At 44.4% G+C, this 21,071-nt stretch overlaps 1 protein-coding gene across 1 annotated transcript in view; it reads left to right on the forward strand.

The window, feature by feature from the left end:
- The window catches only part of FRMPD1 (FERM and PDZ domain containing 1), a 923,611-nt gene that overhangs the window by 832,736 nt on the left and 69,804 nt on the right, over positions 1–21,071 (forward strand). The window lies entirely within an intron of this gene.

Genomic DNA, 21,071 nt, shown 5'->3' on the forward strand with positions numbered 1-21,071 from the left:
TAGACCCGGGAGTTGCTCGACTATCGACTATATTCTGGTGAACGTGGAATCTTGGGGCTATTTAGCAGCATTCTCTGTTATTCCGCGGGTCGATAGCGATCATAACCTATTGTCACTGGAACTGGTAAATAATATTGGTGGTAGTGGAGGCCCACAGGGCCTGACACCACCTAATAGTGAGAACTTGGTCCTAGCTGCAGGAGGTAGACGGATTAGGTGGGCAAGGGTTGTGACCGATGAAACAAAGCTCGCAGCATTATATAGCAGTGTCACTCGCTCCCTGGAGGCGGTTTCCCTCCTATTGAGCCCCAATGGGGATATTGAGCAGAACCATCTCCTAGATTTCCAAAACATCCATAAGGAACTCCTCGGCGACCTGGTTGGCTTTTTTTACAGTGCCACTGTCTCAAGGCCAAGGGCCCCAAGGCCTGAGCATTGGTACAATGGTTCTTGTAGGCTGGCCAAGACTGCCCTGATTAAGGAGATAAAAAATGGTACACTGTCTAGTATCCAGGCTGCGAGGGCCTTTTACAAAAATCTGATTAAGGAGGCAAAATCTGAGTGGGAGGATCTCAGGTGGCAAAACATGAAGCAAGCATTAGCAGACCATGACTCGAGGGCCTTTTGGAACATTGTTCGAACTGGTACGGTAGCATGCAGCCCCGCTATCATCCCCAACCTCAGTGAGGAGGTCTGGCTCGCCCATTTTAAACCCCTATATTCCCTTAGTTACCCTAGGGGAGGATCTGATCTGGTAACCCCGCCTAATGATATTCTAATGAATCAGATGGACCAAGAAGATCCAGTGAGTCGATCTTTCTCCCTTTTAGAAATAGAGTTGGCCCTTAGCACCCTAGCAGTAGGGAAGGCTCCGGGGCTAGACAGGATCCCTGGCGATCTGTTTAAAAGTGAATTAAAAATTTGGGCCCCTTACATTCGGGTATACTTCAATGCCATTTTGCAGGGCCTTGAGATCCCGGATACTTGGTTGGGAGCAGAAATTATACCCATTCATAAAAAATCTTCCCCTTTGGATCCAGCCAATTATCGCCCCATAAGTTTGATCGACATCCTACAGAAGCTGTTTGCCCGAGTCCTTTTAACAAGGCTGCAGTCCTGGATGGAGGACCATCAAATCCTAACCTCGCTCCAGGCAGGGTTTCGTGCAAAGGTCTCTACCATTGACCAATTGTTTAGGCTTCAGTTGATTCACTGGAAGACAGTCAGCATGGGTGCAGGCAATCTCTACTTGATCTTTGTGGGCCTTCGGTCCGCATTCGATACGGTCCAAAGGGAAAAACTATGGATTCTGTTATTAGAGATGGGTGTTCCCCCCTACCTTTGCCATTTATTTAAACGCCTACATCAAGGCACTTATGCAAGGGTGAGATTTGGGAGATGTGGGGAAATTTCAGGGGCATTTCCGGTTGAAAAGGGTGTGCGGCAGGGCTGTGTCCTGGCCCCCACCCTTTTCTCCCTTTTTATTAATGGGATGATTGAGCATCTCCTGTGCGCCGCTAATTTGGAATCCCCTATCCTTGCGGGGCGTAAGATACCGGCCCTAATGTTCGCGGATGACACGCTCCTGTTATCTAAATCTTTCATGGGCGTCCAGCGTACATTAGAGGCCTTTTGCTCTTTCTGTAAAAGAAGGGATCTGGAACTGAACCTATCTAAAACAAAATGTATGGTTTTCAGCTCCAACTCAATCAACTGTCCCCACCCTAAGATGGGAGATGTAGAGCTAGATAGGGTCTCTACCTTTGATTATTTGGGGGTGACCCTCAATGACAAAATGAAATGAGGGTCTCATATGGCGAAGGCAAACTTGAAGCTAGCACAATCAGTGGGGGGTATACTGAAGGTTTTTAATAACACTTCTTCCAAACCTCTGGGCCCCCCCATGGAAATCTACAAATCCCAAGCAAGAGGGGGCGCGCTGTATGGCGCTGAACTTTGGGGATATTCTACTCCTGCTTCCTTATCGGTAATTGAGAATTCTTTTATCAGGCGACTGCTGAAACTACCTGCAAGTACCCCCTTAATTCCCTTGAGATGGGATCTAGATTTAGTTCCTATAGACGAAATTGCCCTGAATCGCCCTCTCCTGTTTTGGAGACGACTCTGGTCAACACCCGAGCTTGCAAGCTATAGGCATGACCTTGGTGATATATTGTCATGGGGAAAACTGGAAAAAATCCCTTGGTTAACTTATGTAAAGACCCTTTGTCATTCCATAGGGAGGGGGGACCTATGGTCCGCCCCGGAAGAGACAAGCCGCGCACTATCTAAGAAATCATTGAGAGAGGCCTTGCATTTGTATCGGAAGGAAATTTTATTACATTCCTCTCTGGGTAGGCTTACTGACACCTTCCTGGACATTAAGTTCAGCCCCCAGTACGAAACCTTCTTGGATGTTATCCAACCCCCCTTGGCAAAGAAACTCTACATTCAGTTTCGACACAGCTCGTTACCTCTGAGGGCTTTTACATGTAGATGGTCTAATGCATCTGATCGATTAAGCACGTGTCCTGTATGTACTGATATTCGTGAAACAGAGCTGCATGTCGTTCTTTTTTGCCCCCTATATATCAAGGCTAGGAAGAAGTGGATCATTCAGCTCTGTAAGTCTAGGGGTCTTAGGGACTATCAGGTAGTGTTTAGAATTTTGAAGTACGATACCACCCCATTTATAGTGTTTGCGATGGCCAAATATCTTCTTTCTATGTGGCTCACCAGGTCCAAAAAAACGCTATTTGCCCCACAACTCTCTTGATTCCAGTATTGTTATCATTGTCACTATAGAATCTTGTGGTGTAGTGAGAACACTCTGGGCCTTGGACACAGCTCCAACAAATTTGCTACCTGTGGAAAAACATTTTGTTCTCATTTGTCTGTGCAATTTTTTTAATACAAAAATTTTAATGCTTTCATGGATTACACTCTATGTAATGTTTATTTAATCATGTTTTATTGTACAGAATTATTTATGTCTTTTTATGGTATTATACCGAAATAAAAGCTTTTGACTGACTGACTGAATTTGGAACTCCAACTTAATAATGCTTCATAAGATGCAATATTTTCAAACATACTAGAGAGAAGCTAACCCTCAGATCAGCACATGTAAACATATTGTAAAAGTTAGAGGTGTTATATTAATATACTGAAAGTGACAGTTCAGCGTTAGTTATGAGTAATATGTTGTTATTATAGGTGCCTTTTTAACATAACACCAGCTCTAGACGATTTAAAAGATAGTGAAGTTGAAGCACCAGGCATCTGAGGCAGTCTCTCTTATTTTCTACTTCCCCCTTCCCTTCTGCTGGTGTATGTTGCAGATGTTCATTGTCTGCAGCATGCAGTGGTGGTGAGGGCTGTAGACATATCTTCTCGTCCTTTAAAAGTAGATTATCAGGTACTCTTGGCATATACTTATAGTCGAACCACATTGGGTCTTCAGCGTCTGTTGACTAACTTTGTTTGTCATCGTCATGCAGGATTTAGGACTACTAGTTAATCAAAGTAAAACTTTTATTATGAAGTGCGGGAATAGGTCTACGAAGTGCCGCGACATAATTATGTTGGTCACGTTTTTCATCCAGCCTTATCTAGAATATGTACACAATGAAAGCTACAGGTTTGTTCTAACTCGAATCAGAATGGACATATTTTATCGACTGTTTTCCTAAAATTAATGATTGGTCTTCGTCACTGGTAAACTGTCCTTTTGATAATGTGTTAGCACAAAGTTCGATAGATATTGTATACTCTTGCTAATCTTATACGGACCAGAGGAGGCGCCTAATCATACCATTGTTGAGGTCCTGCAATTTCGTACAAAGTTGGCCTGCATATTTGTTTTACAAACTTTACCGTCCCTTTTCATTTGTAATGTCATGTCTAACTTTTATGGGCTGTATTAATTATAGAAAGACGTTAAAAGCGTATAATTATGTTCACGTTGAGTGAGCAATAGTATGTTCTCATCTACATCTATTAGTAGCATGAGAAATCTGTAATATATTTTATGTGTATTTGGTTTTATCATGATTTTATGTGTTTTATACTATGCTCATATGATTTTCTAAAATGAAATCGAGTAAAGCTTCTTTGATTTGATTTTGACATATACTTATAAATTCGTAGCCAAGCCATACCTAATGTGATCTTTTTTTTTTTTTAATGTTTACAGGAAGTCTTACATTTCATAAGCTCTGCACCTATTGTCACTGTGCATAGAGTACCTTGTTTGAGCTATATTGTATATAAAGTAATGGTAACTTTTATAGACAATTTATATTTCACCTATGGAGGTGTACAACCATTCCATTTCTGTAAATTTCTTTACAGGATTGACTCAACTTTACATGCCAATACGCCTAACTCTGAATTTCTTAAGCCAAAAATTGTTTTATTTTAGATTTGTCCTGTCTAAAATTGCCTCCACTTTATTGTAAAGTGATGGTGTGACAATATTTTCCCAGATTTCTTTTCTCTCCTGTTTCCAGTTGTTGGCATGTGTGGGTGTGCTTGTGTGAGTTCAGGGTGACAGATGTGTTTGTCTGACTTCAATGTGAGTGGTGTGCCTGCATGAGTGCATAGCAAACAGTATGCCTGATTGAATGCAGGGGAGGGTGCTATCAACATCAGTGCCACTGTGTATAGTGAGTACTGAGCCTGCGTGAAAGGTGTACCCCTGTGTGTGCAGGGTATGCCTGGGCGCATGCAAGATAGGTGTGCCTGTGCGAGTGCGGGGTGAATTGTCTGGCTGTCCTTATATAGTGATACGATTTTGAGTGGTGTGCCTGTAGGAATGCAGAGGGAGGTGTTTGCGCCTGTGTAATTGTAGAATGAGATGCACGTCTGAGTGTATGATGAGCAGTGTGCCTGTGTAAGTTCAGGATGAGAGTTATCCCTGTGTCACTGGAGGCTGTGTCTGTGTGCTGCAGGTTGAATGTTATGCCTGTGTGAGTGCAAGGTGAGTATTGTGCGTGGGTGAGTGCAAGGGAAGAAAGTATCTTGATGAGTGTAGTGAGTTGTGCCTCTTAATGTATGGGGAGCACTGTGGCTCTAAGAGTGTTGAATCTGTATGTGTGTGTGTGTGCAGGGTGAGAGGTGTAACTGTAATTGCAGGTTAAGTAGTGTCCCTGTCTGCATGCAATGTGAGTGTTGTGCCTGTGTGCGAGAGGGTGAGCAGTACGCCTATGTAAATGCAGGGAGAGGTGTGTGTCTGTATGAGTGTAGAGTGAGTTGTGCTTCTGAGTGTACAGTGAGTAGTGTGCTTGTGTGAGTGCAGTGCCTGCAGTGTGACAGGAGAGCCTGTGCAGGGTCAGAGGCATGTCTCTGTGAGTGCAGGGTGAGTGGTATGCCATTGTGAGTGCACAATGCACCTGAATGTGCACAGGGTGAAAGGTTTACCTATGTGTCTGCAGGGTGCAAGACATTAAAGCCAGACCTGTTGTCATTGCTAATGCTTGTTCATTTATTTTAGACATTGGATACATTGGGTTAGATGCGATGCAATAGGAAGGAGCAGCAATATGTCAATAGGAGGGCTTGGGAGTCGTAGTACGGTAGAACCTACATGGATATACCCAGATCTACCTGTATGTAGTGTTTTTGGTGAGTAATGACTGCTTGGAATCGGCTGCACACGAGGCGCTGGAGCGAAGCTTCAATAAATAGTGATACGTTGCTGTAATTAAGAGGTGCACAGTCACGTTACACTTAGCAAGTGCATAAAATCAAAGCGTGTACATTGATCTGTCGAATGTAATCTTGATATCTTCACACAAGCAACCCTTACTTCTAATTGAGATTAATGCCGTTTGGTGGAGACTATAAATACAAACAATGAGATCAGGTATTTAATTTATTGCCTTTGCACTTTTCTTCTTTACAGGATTTTTCAGTTGCTTCTGATACCAAGATTTGCCTTCACTTCAAGAAAGGTTGTGTTATAAAGTGGCTAAAAGGACATGTGAAAGGGGCTTCTTTACTCAAAGTGGATTCATTTTAGGGATATACACCTTCATATTTATGAATTGAAGCACAGAGACCCAGTCACCCTCATACCAAAGCTAACAAAAAGCAAAGATCCAATCACATATAAGCCTGACTTTGCGCCTTATTTAGAGTTTGGCAGAGGAGCTAATCACAAAAGTGCATTATAGCCTACGGCACTTGTAATACGGCGGATGACATATTTGAATCACTTGTGATGGAGCAATCCATCCACCATACTTTAAATTAAGCCTTATGAAATAATTTGGTCAGCGCAACTGCAGTGGGTAGCCAGGTGGTTGGCCGATAGGGAGAGGGGCGATACAGCGTCCGCGGAGCCACCTCTCCCCCTGGCGGATATCATTGCGTCGTTCCACCCGACGGCCAGAGTGGTCAAGCCGGGTCCCCTCCTTGTGGCAGTGGCCTACAGATGCTATCGGCGTGCCCTTTGCTTGACCCGGTCGAGTGTCCCATACGCCCCCGCCATGCCGATTGAGGGTTCTCCTAGCGGGCGGAGGATACTACGCTCGACGGAACTTACGGACTGGCACGCGGCAGATATCTGCACATTAGGGGACCTCTACCGCGATGGTGCGCTTATCCCATTCGCCCAATTGGTGGAGGAGACGGGGTTACCAGTCGGCCAATTTCTCTGTCACCGCTCGCTGATAACGACATTGACGAGCCGGTGGGGAGCTCTTCAGGAGGAACCGGCGCAATACCTCTATGTCATGGGACGGGGAAGTCACATGATCTATTGGTTCGCGGCCTCCCTGTGTACACAGGTGGCGACCGACCTGTCTCCTTTGCCCCGTAAATGGGAAGCGGACTTGGATCGCCCCATGGCTGACAAGGAATGGAGTGATGCGCTACGGGGGCCGACGCGGGTTCCCAGAAACTTGCGGTTTCGCCAAATTCAATATTTTATACTACACAGAGCATATCTCACTCCTGACTCTATAAATCGATATTTCCATCGCGCGGATGCAGACTGCCCACACTGCAAGGCTCTGGATGCTGGGCTGGTGCACATGTTGTGGAGTTGTCCGGCGCTAGAATCGTATTGGCGGACGGTGCATGGAGCGTTAAGTAAATGCACCGGCCCACTGGCGCCGCGGGAATGGCCGGCTTGCTTGCTGCACCTGTTTCGTAGAACTCCCCCCACGAAGGTTGCCTCTCGTTTCTTCGACCTGGGTTTGGTGGTGGCAAAGCGGTTGCTCACCAAGCGCTGGAAGGCAGCTGAGCCCCCCCGAGCGCAAGCGTGGCGGAGTTCCCTGCTGGTGTGGGCGGGGGCGGAGGGTACGGCCCTTTTGCGGGAGGAAACGCTGTGCCTCAGGCGCACTCCTATAGCGAACCAGTGGGGCACACATTTGCAGACCCTGATGCAGCTGGATGGGGACGCCCTGGGGCTCTGTGGGACACGCGCTGTGGAGGCACTCCCTGAGGAGGGGGGGAACGGAGGTGAGGCCCGGGGGTCCAACATGGGGAATGTCGCGGAGGTCCTTGCTGAATCGGGGGCGTGTGAGGACACTGAAAATTGCCATTAATGGAACTGTTTGTACCGGGGGGTGGAGAGCTGGTGGGGGGGGGTCGGGCCGGGGGAGGTACCTTGGGGATCATATGGTAAAAGACCGAACCTGCTGCTGCTGTTGTGCTGGGGCCTCTGTCGTTTTGCCTCTTTCTTTTTATTGTTTCATGGAACTGTTTAGATAAGGGCGTTGGTCCGGAGACCCACAAGATTTATCTTGCTTAGCACACGGGTGCGGTGCTTGATCCTATTGTTTACCATGCTCATGACTGGTGGAGTATAATCAGAGTGGCTGACTCATTGCCTGTGCGGTACTTCATATGTACTATGTGCTATGTCTATATTAACGAAATGCCAATAAACAGATTTCATAATAATGAAATAATTTGGTGACGTGATGAGGTTCTAAGTACTGAAGATCTTAAGGGCAGTTTTGCATGTGGCGGACCTAGAAAAACGGAAGTGTAGGTGAGCACTCTTGGAGCAGTGGTACTAGGGCAAGTATTGACAATTTATCGACTTTCCACCAAGCTGTATGCAGCTGGAAAGTGTCTGTGGGTCTATAGGATTTTGTGGCACCCCCAACAACTTTTTTCCAGACGACCAAGTTCACTGCAACCTCTTAGGGAGAAAGAAATCTACAAGGAGCAACCAACAACCTTATTCTGCCTTTGTGACCATCTTGCAGGGCACACAAATCACATTTCCAGTTACGGAAGGCCGGTGGGAATGCAGAGATAAACAAGCATTGGCATAGCCAATAGGTCTCGCCTGTGGGGCCTTATAAGTGTTCAGAGAGAGCTATTGGCTTTGTTAACTTTTTAAATATGTGTTGCGGAGCATTGTGGATGTTGTGCAGCATGTTTAACAGTTATTAGTTATAATTAAAAAAGTGTTATAACCATTTGTCACTTTATATATAATGTTTTAAGTGCACTTGATAAGGATGAACGTCTAATTTGCCCCGTTTTAATATAAATTGGAAGTGTTGTTGAGGGAGTTGCATGGAGTAAACAGCAACTCCCTATTGTGGCACATAAAGCTGAAGCTGAGAACTTTTGCTATTTATGCTTAGTTCTGGTTTTGAAGCCGCGTAGGTCACGGAGGTGTTTATTAAGGAGTTGCATGGAGTAAACAGCAACTTCCTATTGAGGCACATACTGGTATTTGAACAGAAAACGGTATAGTGAGGAATGCGGTGTTACGTTGGCCGGTAGTTGTAATGTTTTAAGTGCACTTGATGAGGATGAACGTCTAATGGGCCCTGTTTTAATATAAATTGTAAATGCTGTTGAAGGAGTTGAATGGAGTAAACTGTAACTCTCTATTGTGGCACATAAGGCTGAAGCTGAGAAAACATTTGCTATTTATGCTTAGTTCAGGTTTTGAAGCCGCGCAGGACACGGAGGTGTTTATGAAGGAGTTGCATGGAGTAAACAGCAACTTCCTATTGAGGCACATACTGGCATTTGAACTGAAAATTGCATAGTGAGGAATGCAGTGTTAATTTGGCCGGTAGTTCTAAGGTTTTAAGTGCACTTGATAAGGATAAACGTGTAATGTGCCCCGTTTCTAGTGAGCTATTCCAACCTGCATATATTTCAGTATAAAACTACCTGGAAATTGTTTGCATGTATGACACACCGTTTTTTTTTTAATGTGCACTAGCTACAAGTGAACTTGATAAGGATGAACGTCTAATGTGCCCCGTTTTACTATAAATTGTAAGTGCTGTTGAAGGAGTTGCATGGAGTAAACAACAACTCCCTATTGTGGCACATACTGGCATTTCAACTGAAAATGGTATAGTGAGGAATGCGGTGTTACTTTGGCCAGTAGTTGTAATGTTTTAAGTGCACTTGGTAAGGATGAACGTCTAATGGGCACCATTTTAATATAAATTGTAAGTGATGTTGAAGGAGTTGCATGAAGTAAACAGCAACTCCCTACTGTGGCACATAAAGCTGAAGCTGAGAAAACTTTTGCTATTTATGCTTAATTCTGGTTTTGAAGCCGCGCAGGTCACAAAGGTGTTTATGAAGGAGTTGCATGGAGTAAGCAGCAACTCCTTATTGAGGCATATACTGGCATTTGAGCACAAAATGGTATAGTGAGGAATGCAGTGTTACTTTGGCAGGTAGTTGTAATGTTCTAAGTGCACTTGATAAGGATGAACATCCAATGGGCCCTGTTTTAATATAAATCGTAAGTGCAGTTGCAGGAGTTGCATGGAGTAAACAGCAACTCCCTATTGAGGCACATACAGGCATTTGAACTGAAAATGGTATAATAAGGAATGCGGTGTTAATTTGTCCGGTAGTTCTAAGGTTCTAAGTGCAGTTGATAAGGATAAATGTGTAATGTGTCCCGTTTCTAGTGAGCTATTCCAAGCTGCATATATTTCAGTATAAAACTACCTGGATAATGTTTGCATGTATGACACACCGTTTTTTTTTTATGTGCACTAGCTACAAGTGCACTTGATAAGGATGAACGTCTAATGGGCCCCGTTTTTATTTAAATTGTAAGTGCTGTTGCAAGTGAGATAAATTGAGAAATAAGGATAAAATAAAAGAGGAGAGATATAGAAAGGGGGGAGAGAATGACAGAAGACTGATCGAGACAGGAAGGTGTTAGAATGAGAGGAAGTGAATGAAACGCAGAGGAGGGGGGCGGGTGAGAGAGAGTAATTGAGGTAAAAAAAGAGAAAGGTAGGCAAATGGTATAGAGGAGGGGAAACAAAATGCGGAGGCAATATTTTTCCTAAGAAAAGGGAAGCTGAGAAGAAATAAGGTTAAAAAGAGTCACTGTGGTGTGTATGAAGAGGGTATTTGCAAATGCTTGTTACTCTTGCGATCTGCAGGCAGTTTTTGCCATGGTTGACAATACCTGCTTAACCTTGGAACCTGCTTAACCATGCAAACCACGGCCAGTGTATGTTAGTATAACCAACACACTCTACTGAGTTCTCTACTGAGTGCTGGACACTGGGACTGCCTTCACTCTAACAAGACCTGCGTACCTCACAGACAGATCCTGGTCAGTCTAATAATGTCCGTACATTCCTTGGAAGTTAGAGCCAGTTGATTTCAGTCTCACAGTGCGGATGTAGTTTTTGCATCCCCCAGACGGGTCATGGCACCAAGGAGACATCTCAGATGTCAAGCACGGATCATGATGCAGACAGTCTTGTTCATCTGCCCACGCACAAGCAGACAAAGCAGCACACCTGCTACAGAAAGCATTCATAACATAAACCTCACAGTTCCAGGCACGCTAGGGCCTCTTTCGGGGGAGGAAGCAGTGCTTGATTTGTGCCGGTGTGCCGAACCGGCAATCGTTTCTAAACACCAGGGCACTTTGTGCTTGCACTTACATTTTAGTGTTGATTGTTAACGCTTCAAACAGTTAGTTTTTTTCTGCAGTATGTAAGGCCTAACGAAGGGGGGCGGGGGAGTGTTATGTGACGCGTTATGTAAACACACAATACTGCAGCTGGATGGCTGCTCTAATTTGCGCAGCGTTGACCTGCCACTGCCGCCTCATTCCAGTGGGTGGATGGAGGAATATATTCGGAGGCTCAGGATGTCCTTGTACTTACTCCGTGCACAATGGAGTGCTGTTTCTTTTCCTCCAGCCACTGCCTCGGTCCTCTCCTGCAAGACGCATTCGCCAGACCAACGTGAGGTATTCATGCTCCTGCTTTCCAAACTAGCAAACTGGATGCGTGCACGATCTCACAGATGCGACCGGGCAGGAAACAGTGCTATTCAGTTGAATACGTTCCGTTAACTGTGGCAGCATAGCCTGAAGTTCAGTAACATTAGCGGTTCACCAGGCACACAACACATGCAACAGGAGACGCTGTAGGGTTAATCGAGACAAAATGGTATGCAGTAAAATAGTTTTATGCATGTGTCACAACCGCTAGAATCTTTAAGGAAGCAATGAGGCACAAAGAATGTGGCCACGGGGTTGAAGAGAGGGAAGTCTCCAGACATCGTGAAATCAAGACAAATGGTGGGGGTGGGCACAGGAATGAAGAAGCCTCCCTGCGCAGGCCCCTGCTCGTTCCCAAGACCCCTAGGCCATGGGAGTGAAAGTTTAGAGGGAAGACGGGACATGCACCCGCCTTTGGCCATTTGCATGCTTTCATTATTGAAAGCCACACGCAAAGGCCAATGGAATGTGTGGGAGGAGGCCAACACACACAGAGAAGTCTCTTGGAAGTCTGAAGTGATTCCAAGAGGCCCTCTCCTTGAGCAGCGCATGCGCGCTGCGCCAGGCGAGACCTAAAAAGGCGTGATTTTGTAGACACAAAAATGTCCTCGTCATGGTCTGGTGTTTCCTGAAGCCTGCAAAGCTTTCAAGTGAGAGCTCCGAAACCGCAGGCTGAGGCTCTTTATATGAAGGCCTCTGGTACCATGAACGGACCATTTGCAAGCTCCAGAAACCCAGGAGAAAAGAACTGACCGAGGGAAAGTTTCATATCCAACATTCTGAGGTCTGGTGTCAGTCATAGGAAATGTTTTTGTCCTGCCACAGCTTTTGAACTAGAGTTCACCAAGGACTCCTACACAGCATATCCGAAATCCTGGAACCAAGCTTAAAAACTACTTCCTGCTTCTACCTATTGAAAGGCTTTTTGATCCCAGAAAGCTGCATTTGGTCAAACCCCCTCCTTGCACCTAGCAGTATGTAATTGGAAGTCAACATAACTTGGGACCCGATAAACTAACTACTGGTCGCAAAACTCTGTTCGCAAAATCTGGTTGCAATTTGCAACCACTATTTTTGTGACCTGTAAAGAATTAACCAAATCGGCCGTTGTACTAACGTGATAATTCGCAAAATTCCCATTCAGAATAAGTTGACAATCTGAACTACCTCATGAATATTAATGAGGTAGGTTGCATATTGCACTTTACTCTGATTGTAGGCCATTACAAGGATGGTGGTCTGCTAGGTCACACAGACTACCATGTCTGTGATTGGCTTCAAATAAATACATTTTTTTAATTAAGCCTATTTTCCTTATAGAAAACAGGGCTGCGTTTAAAAAGAAGAGTTAACTTTTACAAAAAAAGGTTTTTTTGTCAAACTTTCTTTAACATTCACAAAGGCTAAGGGATGCTAAGAGGACCCCTTCCCTTTTGCAAATGAGTTACCACCTCCTTTGAGATGTTGGTAACTTTTCAATGGTTTGCAACCAGAATTCCAGTCACAAATCGTTGATACATCTGACACTGAATCTTAATTTGGAAGAGATGCCCTAAACATGCCCTTTTCAAATTGCAATTCAGTATCCATATCTAAGCCCATTCTGCGATTCAGTAAGCCTTTACTAAACGCAAAATAGATTTAGTGAATATCAAAAAGAGATTTGGCAGATGCAACCTTCTCATTTTACCAATTACAGAGTTTGCAACTACAATATGACTTGAACATCTGGCTCTTCATTCCAATGTCCCCAAGCCTCAAACTTTTCAGATTTTTCCACAGACTGACATTGAATATTTTTTGACATTGACTCCTTTGGAATTTTTTTCCCAATCATGTATTTCTTTTGCGTCCTGTATCTATTTATCTTTATTAATGTATTTTTTAATTTTTTTTAATTGAACTTTGTATCAACTTATAAATTATCTACATTGTTAACTGTATTAATGTTTACTTGACTGTTACGCTGAACATCTTGCCCATTTCCCCGGTGGATTGACTTGCTGCTCGGGCAATGATACCAGAGAGAATAACGGCCGGACTAGGAACAGCAACCAGCCCTGGCAATCTGCTCGACTGGCCCTGGTAGGGGTGGGGTGGAGGTGGGTGGGGGGTGCTAGCAGGGGCGTAACACAGGCCCCTGCAGCCCCTGCGGTGCGGGGAGGGCCCAAGCTCCAGGGGGGGCCCGTCAGCAGAGCACTCTGGCTGCAGAGCTCCTGATTGAGCCCAGAGGGAGCCCCTCCACGTGCCCTGCAGGGAGGCCCCCTCGAGTTTCGTTACGCCAGTGGGTGCTATTGAAAGGCTCTGCTCCCGCTGCAACTTTCCTGCTTTTGTTACAGGGGAACAATATAGTAGCACTCCTGCAAAACCAGCAAAACTATTCTTTTTGTTTTGTACAACACATGGCAATATAAACAGTTAAATGTTAATGGTTTTGGTGAAGTCCCCAAGTCCAATGTTATTGATAGATATCTCCTAGCGAGGCCAGCAACAGCCATAACATGTAAAGAGATCACAGGCATTGGCAAGTTTAAGGGCAATGACAGAAGGCAGATATAGTCTGATACATCTGGAAAAGGTATCATCAGGCCCTCCATAAAATGAAGTGTAGTGATGAGCAGTGATCCAAGAGCATTTATGGAGGCTGAAGGGCAATCTGGGCCCACAGGTCACTGTAGTCACCTGGCATGAGTTTTATTGAAATGCTATGCATACAGCTGAAATTAGGACGCATAAGGAATAAGTAAACAATATATACTTTTGTTTGGAGCCAATTTTCAACTCAACCCTTAAGAAAATCAAGCATTTCCTTCCCCTAAAGACATCTGGCCTGCAGTACAATCCCTGGTTATCTGTCGTCTGGAATATGGTTTGGTGACCCTTGCTGGGCTTCCTAAAGCTAGCTTGGCCCCACTCAGAGGCACTCTAAACGCATCAGCCTGGCTCATCACTGGCTCCAGAAAGCATGCCACATTACCCTCGACCTTATGCAACTAAATTGGCTGTCTATCGAAGCTGGGATACGTTTCAAGATAGCCTGCTTGACACATAAAGCCATACATTACAACACCACGGTTTACTTGCTGAATAAGCTTGAACTATCTGGCTCCTGTCGGAACTTATGAAGAACGTCCACCCTACTTTTGACACCTCCCAAATTCAAAAAGAAAAGAACTTACAATCGTGCCTTCTGTGGACTTTCTCCAAGAATTTTGAATGCTCTTCCTCCCGAGATTAGATCCAATCCTTCCACTGCATCTTTCAATAAACATGTCAAATGGCTACTCTTGACTGAAACATTAGCAGCATCAACCTGTACTCCTCCTCAAGCCCCCCTGTCTATAGATTTTGATACTTATTTTATACAGTTGTTCCGATTTATTTATGCTTGTCTGTTAAATTGTTATCTCGCTCTATGGCCCTTCTGAAACTTTACTGGTTGGGCCAACTCCCCGGTCCCTGACCTTGATTGTTTCCCCCTTTTGTTTGACAGTGTGTTGACTTAACTACATCATTTGTACCATTGTGTTTGTTTTATTTGTGCTTTTACGACATTGTACAGTGCTCTGATACCCGTAAACTTTTCAAATAAAATAAAAAAATAATAATAAAATTGGATGAATACACTTCTAAATTCTTCGAAAGCATATTGATTCCCACGTATCTTAGATGCTAAAAACAGAGGAAATCTATTTTATCATCCACATAGTTGTTTATCAGAATATTATATAAGGAAATATTGTCTGACATAAATATTGTGTCCTAACTAACACTTAATAAAATATTGTTCCCTTGGCTGTAGATTTTCTATTATTAACACCAATTGGTCAATATGTTTGTAGACGATAGTGAGAACACTTTAATGTGAGTCCATATTCTGACAATTATATTTAGTATCACACCTATCCACATGCCCATGTCCTGCTGCTCGCTAACTATTTCCAAAGTCTCATAGAATGACTTAACCTTGGCAAGTCAGGATAGCATTCAAGATCCCGCGGATCTGCTGCCTTGAATGTTTAGGAAAGAGATTCTTTTGCTTTCCTATATAATGTATTGTTAGATATCGGGGTCTCTAGTTGGCAGATGTAGGTACCTTGTCCAAATAGGGACCCTTGTTTCTAGTCAGGGTAAGGGGGATACACTACTTAAATAACCCCTGCTCACCCCCTTGGTAGCTTGGCACGAGCAGACACGCTTATCTCAGAGGCAGTGTGTAAAGCATTTGTGAACACATATAGTAATACAATGAAAACGCTACAAATGGACACCACACCAGATTAGAAAAATAAGTAATCTTTATCTAAACCAAAACAAGACCAAATGACAAAAAATCCACAATACAGTATTAAAAATAAGGCTTTCAAATGGTAGAAATAGTTCAGTTCAATGTAAGTTGTAAATGCGATAATTTTCTCAAAAGTACCTTGGATGCGTCACGCAAAACAAACAAAATGGCCGCAGGGAAGGTGTCGGTTCCTTACACTCAGGGAAGGTTATGCGTCTTTTCCTTGCTCCAGGGAGGTGATGCGTTGGTTCCTTACTGCAGCGCAGGGGAGTTAATGCATTGGTTCCTTACCGGAGAGGAGGTGATGCGTTGTTTTCTTACTGTGTAAGGAGTTGATGCATCTGTTTCTTACTGCGTCCCCCAACGATGCAACAGTCTTGGCGCCTTGATGTGATGCGTCGATCCAGTACGATGCTTGCGCAGCCGCACAGCAGGCGTGCGTCGGCATCGGTGCGATGATCTCGGACTTCGGAGATCGTTGCACCTGATGCGTTGTGCGGCGATTTCTCAAGCCACGGCAGGCACTGCGATTGTTTCTTCAGCGATGCGTCAGAAATGGATGCAGATACGTTACACTTCTTCGATGTTGTGTCGATTTTCCATCTCCCAGCGACAAACAGTCTCTAGAGGTCCTAAACAGCAGCAGGCACCTCTTTGCAGGTTGGAATTCCCAGCAAGGGAATTCAGCGGAGCTGGTGGTGAAGTCTTTGTGTCTGTGAGACTTCAGAACAGGAGGCAAGCTCAGTTTCAAGCCCTTGGAGATCTTTTCTTCAAGCAGGTGACAAAGCAAACAGCAAAGTCCTTTTCCTCCTTTCCTTGGCAGCAAGCAGCCACTGCAGGCCAACCCCAGACAGAAAACAGCACTGGGGCAGTATTCCTCCACAGCTTATGCGGATCTTCTCCTTGGCAAGGGTTCTTCTTGATTTCCCAGGAGTGATCTAAAAGTCTGGGCCCCTCTTTTTATACCCCAAAATCCTTTGTTCTCTGAAGGCAGAGAGTGTATGTACCCAGCCAAAACCAGTTCTGTCGGGCACTTTGCACATGCACAACAACTTCCATTGTCAGTGTGAGCCCTGGCTCCAGACACATCACAGGGGGGGGGCGGAACCGTCATTGTGGAAGGTAGGCACATCCCTATTCAGGTGCAGGTGCTACTCCTTCCACCACTCCAAATACAGACCAGGCCTATTCAGCCCAGCCCTGACTCATTTGACTTCTGGAGCCACTGTGCCTCCCCAGCCCCTGTCATCCAAAAGCCAGACATGTAATACACAAACCTAGCAGAGGCACACTGGATGGTTAGGCATGAAAATACCTACGTCCTAAAAGTGGTATTTTCAAGCGCAGAATGTAAAAATCACCCTCAATAAAAGATGCACTTTAACATTCTGAGTTCAGGCATACTAAACCTTACTTTTCCATCTTGTTCCTAGGGTCAGTTATGTTTATAAGATGTTATAAACAAACTCCCCATTCTGTCCAATGCGATCAGATAGCCTTGCAATAGTGAAAAACTAAATTGGCACACACAAGGGCATGTCCTGCCTTTCACAAACAATGCACCCTGTCCACAGGGGCACCTTGGGCCTACCTTATGTGTGACTAATATGTAAAAAAGGGAAGGTTTAAGGACTTTCAAGTGGGTGCACTTGCCAAGTCAACATGGCAGTCCCAGACTCTGCAATGGCAGGCCTGAGTCACATTTTACAAGCTGCTTCTGTGGTGGCACAATCAGTGCTGCAAGCCCACCAGCAGCATTTGATTTACAGGCCCTGGGCACACATAGTGCAACGTACTAGGATCTGACCAGTAAATCAATTATGCCAATTATGGAATTACTAATCAATAGCATCAATTTACAAAGAGAACATATGCACTTTAGCATTGATCAGCACTGATCAGCAGTGGTAACGTGCCCAGAGTCATAAAACTACCAACAACAGGCCAGAAAAAATACAGGAGAAAGACGAAAAGTTCTGGGATGACCCTGCAAAAAGGGCCAAGTCCAAAATGTATAATTTGCCCATTTGCTAAGTTAGAGGTCGTACAAGACTGTATGGGGGTCAGAATTTATGACCCTTTAGTTGTGTGTATTGCTGTGGTAGTATAGAAAAGATAGGAGAGGTGGAGGTGAAGATTTACATTCAGGTTTGCAGTAGTTTAGTAGTACTATTGAAGTACAAATAAACGTACTACAAAATGCAGTTTGTGAACAGGTTCCACTGCCTTTTATAATTCACGTTTGGTCTAGAAATATTGATTGAGGCTGATGCTTACTGTAACAAATGGAAAATCTCTTAATTAAAAAGGTAGTGAACTACAGACACAGCATGTTTCTGCAGCCTTAAGAGACATGGTGGGTACGTATGTACAACACTTACTGTAAGCAGTGAGGTTCTACAGCTCATATACTGGGGATCCCTCAGTTGTACATGCTATAAATAATCACGTTTCTATGTACTCCTTAGTTAGAAGGGAAGGACACCCTTCTCTGTGGTTGGTATTTCCAATAAAGAAAACTACATGAAAACAAGGATTATATATAGGATAGCCTTGGTAGTTCTGTTCAAATTTCCAGCGCAAAGTGGGAAGACCGGATTTCTTTGTATGCAGAGGGTGAAACCTTTGCACTTTAAATACCTGGGTATCTAGGTGTCCAGAGAGAGCAGTACGTATTACGCGGACAATACTGCACTACTGTTGCGACATTTGATGGCAGACGTAAAACATTGGCGCGCCTTGCCGATCTCACTCTTGGAGAGGGCGTAGTTGTTCAAGATGATTGTGTTACCAAGGTTTACATCTTGCAGAATAGCCCATTTGCGCTCCCGGATTCCGTTGCACTGCACTGCTAAGGTCTATTCTCAGGTTGGATCGCCCGGCACATATTGCACTTTGTACACTGTGGAGAACAGTCTTTGAGAGGGAAGTGCGTTGCACAATATTAGAAAGTATTATGAAGCAGCTCAGGCACATATTGTTAACGAGTGGGCATATACCCCAATGTTGGATCTCAAGTATCGGATGGATAGGCAAGCACAAGGTCAGTAGGGAAATCTGCATGTGCTGTATGAAGGGAAGTTACCACCAAAAACCCTGCTGGCTGCCACCACGGCGATATCGGTTTGACTCAAACTGACACAGGAGATGGGATGGGAGTAGAGATTGACAATGTTTTGCACCGTATCGAACTTACAGGGGTTTAAAAAATGGGACATGATTGGCTTTTCAGCCCTAGTCGATGTATAGTATGCTAACGGGTTGGCTCTATTCACGCATCTACAGAGGCAATATGATCTGGCCCACTCTTAAGTCTTAATGTACCTGCAAATGAGGCACGCCCTGTGTGCCATGATTCCTAGAGATGAGTAAACAATAGAAGACTTGCCCCTGGAGGCACAATTGTTAGACAGACATGTGGATATTAAGACCATTTCCCTTACGTATGATGCATTGATGAGACAGACCCAGAGGGAGCTCACATGCCTACGGGAATGTTGGCAGGGTGAGATTGGAGAGATAGACGATGAGTACTAGGGGAACGCTCTACAATTCTCATGGTTGGTGATCATTAGGGCCAATTCCTGTCTTATTGAACTCAAAATATTGCACAGGACGTATACCTGGGTCCTGCTCCGTCAATGTGGTCAGCAGGGTACTTTCTTACATACATTATGGGAATGCCCGAAACTTCGACCCTTTTGGGAGGGGATGGCGTTGTCCCTGGAGGGGGCCACAGGAGTCCTTTTGACTTTATCTGCACCAAGGGTGTTGCTGGGGGTTTGGGTGGACTCAGAGGTTACCTCTTACACTAAGTTATTGATCTATCCGGGCTATATGGTGGCTAAGAGGAATATTGCCCAACACCAGGGTAGTCCTCAATGTCCGAGGCTAGAGGAATGGTGGAAAGGGATGTTATAAGGTGAGAGAAAAAATAGTATATGAGAGCCGAAGGTTGCCTGCAAAAATATGAGAAAATCTGGGGGACATGTAAGGCGAAGTTCTGGGAGTGAGTCCAAGAGGAGAATAGTGGGCGGGAAGCACACAGGGATCAAAGGGAGAAGAACTAGTGTGAATGCTAGATTGGGGGGCGTGGAGCTGCCTTGGGGGGCGGTCGATTGTTGTGCTATTATGTGTGTGGGTGACGGAGGTGGGAGGGAGGAGGGTGGAGGCTGGGTATGGGTTACATTGCGATGGCTGCTGTGCTCGTTTAGTTGATTTTTGTGTTTGTGTTTTGTTTAGAGTATTGGTATGGTCAGTAAAAAATGAATAACATGTGTAATTTAAAAAAAAAAGAGATTTATGAGAGCACACAAGGCCAACTTGTGTGGTCCTGTGTGGCTTGGTACATATGGAGTAACGCAAGGCATTGCAAGTCACTGTCTTGCGCTGCTGTGCCCTGGGAAGGCGTTCCATGGGTGGAGCATAGATGTTTCCACACATTCACTCATGCATTGTGGCGCATTCCCAGATTTACCAAGACAGGTAAACCTGGGAATGCGTCAAAATGCTACGCCTTCCCAGGAGAGGCACAACGAGAAGAAATATCTTTCTTTCTCCTCGTTGTTTTCTTATTCTAAGTGTGTTGCATGCAGAAGAAAAAGCCTCAGAGAATTGTTTTGTGCATGAAGGTACCTCTTCCTGCACAAAAACAATCCTGTTTACAACGCAGGCACCCTTTCACCACAGCGCAAGAGTGTCTACGTTGGCATTAGGCAGCACATTATGCGCCAGTGTAAGGAGAGAACAGGAATGAGCCATAACATTTTGAATATGGCGCAATCCTGCTCTCTCCTTTCATGGTGTCTTGCTGCGTTGCATGAAAGAATGAAAAAACTGGCCCTAAATTGCAAAACCTCCACATAGATTTTCCAATAATTCCTTTAACTGAATGTCACGCTGTACCGTTATTCATACATGCTTCATCCTCACATGTTTTTAATTGATTGTGTAATGTTTGTTGATTAAAGTTATAGTGCAAGTATATCATTTAAACAAATAAACAAGGCAAGCGTATCTTCTTGCTATCTGTATTCTTTTTTTCGCTTGGTTTGTCACTTTATTGATTGCTTCTTGCCGCCCACTGCATTGTAACTACAGTGCAAAATTAAGAATGCAAAGCGTGCTCTTTCCGTCTGACGATTTCACTAGCCTATTCCTTCTTGTTTCAGCAGGATATCTAAACAACATTCTTGTTTTTTTGCTTCTCTTACTTTCTTTAGTCTGTTTATTTCTCCTCACTGCTTTTCATGCGTCGCTCTGCTTTTCCAAATGTTCTGTTCTGTCACCTACATACATGTCTGCATGAAATATCAATGTAATTCCAACCCTGCTTTATTGTAACTGATGAAGCGTGAACATGTACATGCTAGTGAATAGATACAGCGTAGGTGAAGGATGACTTACTGTAACTATACTCTACCTTTACTCTATATTCTGGCTGTACTGTCATTGAGATGCATAATATAAAACTTAATTAACAGATTCAAACAGACAATGTGCAGCGACAGCATTGTTGAAACCCGCGGA

This window comes from Triturus cristatus, chromosome 2_1 (genome assembly GCF_964204655.1).
Source record: "Triturus cristatus chromosome 2_1, aTriCri1.1, whole genome shotgun sequence".
NCBI classification, from domain to species: Eukaryota; Metazoa; Chordata; class Amphibia; order Caudata; family Salamandridae; genus Triturus; species Triturus cristatus.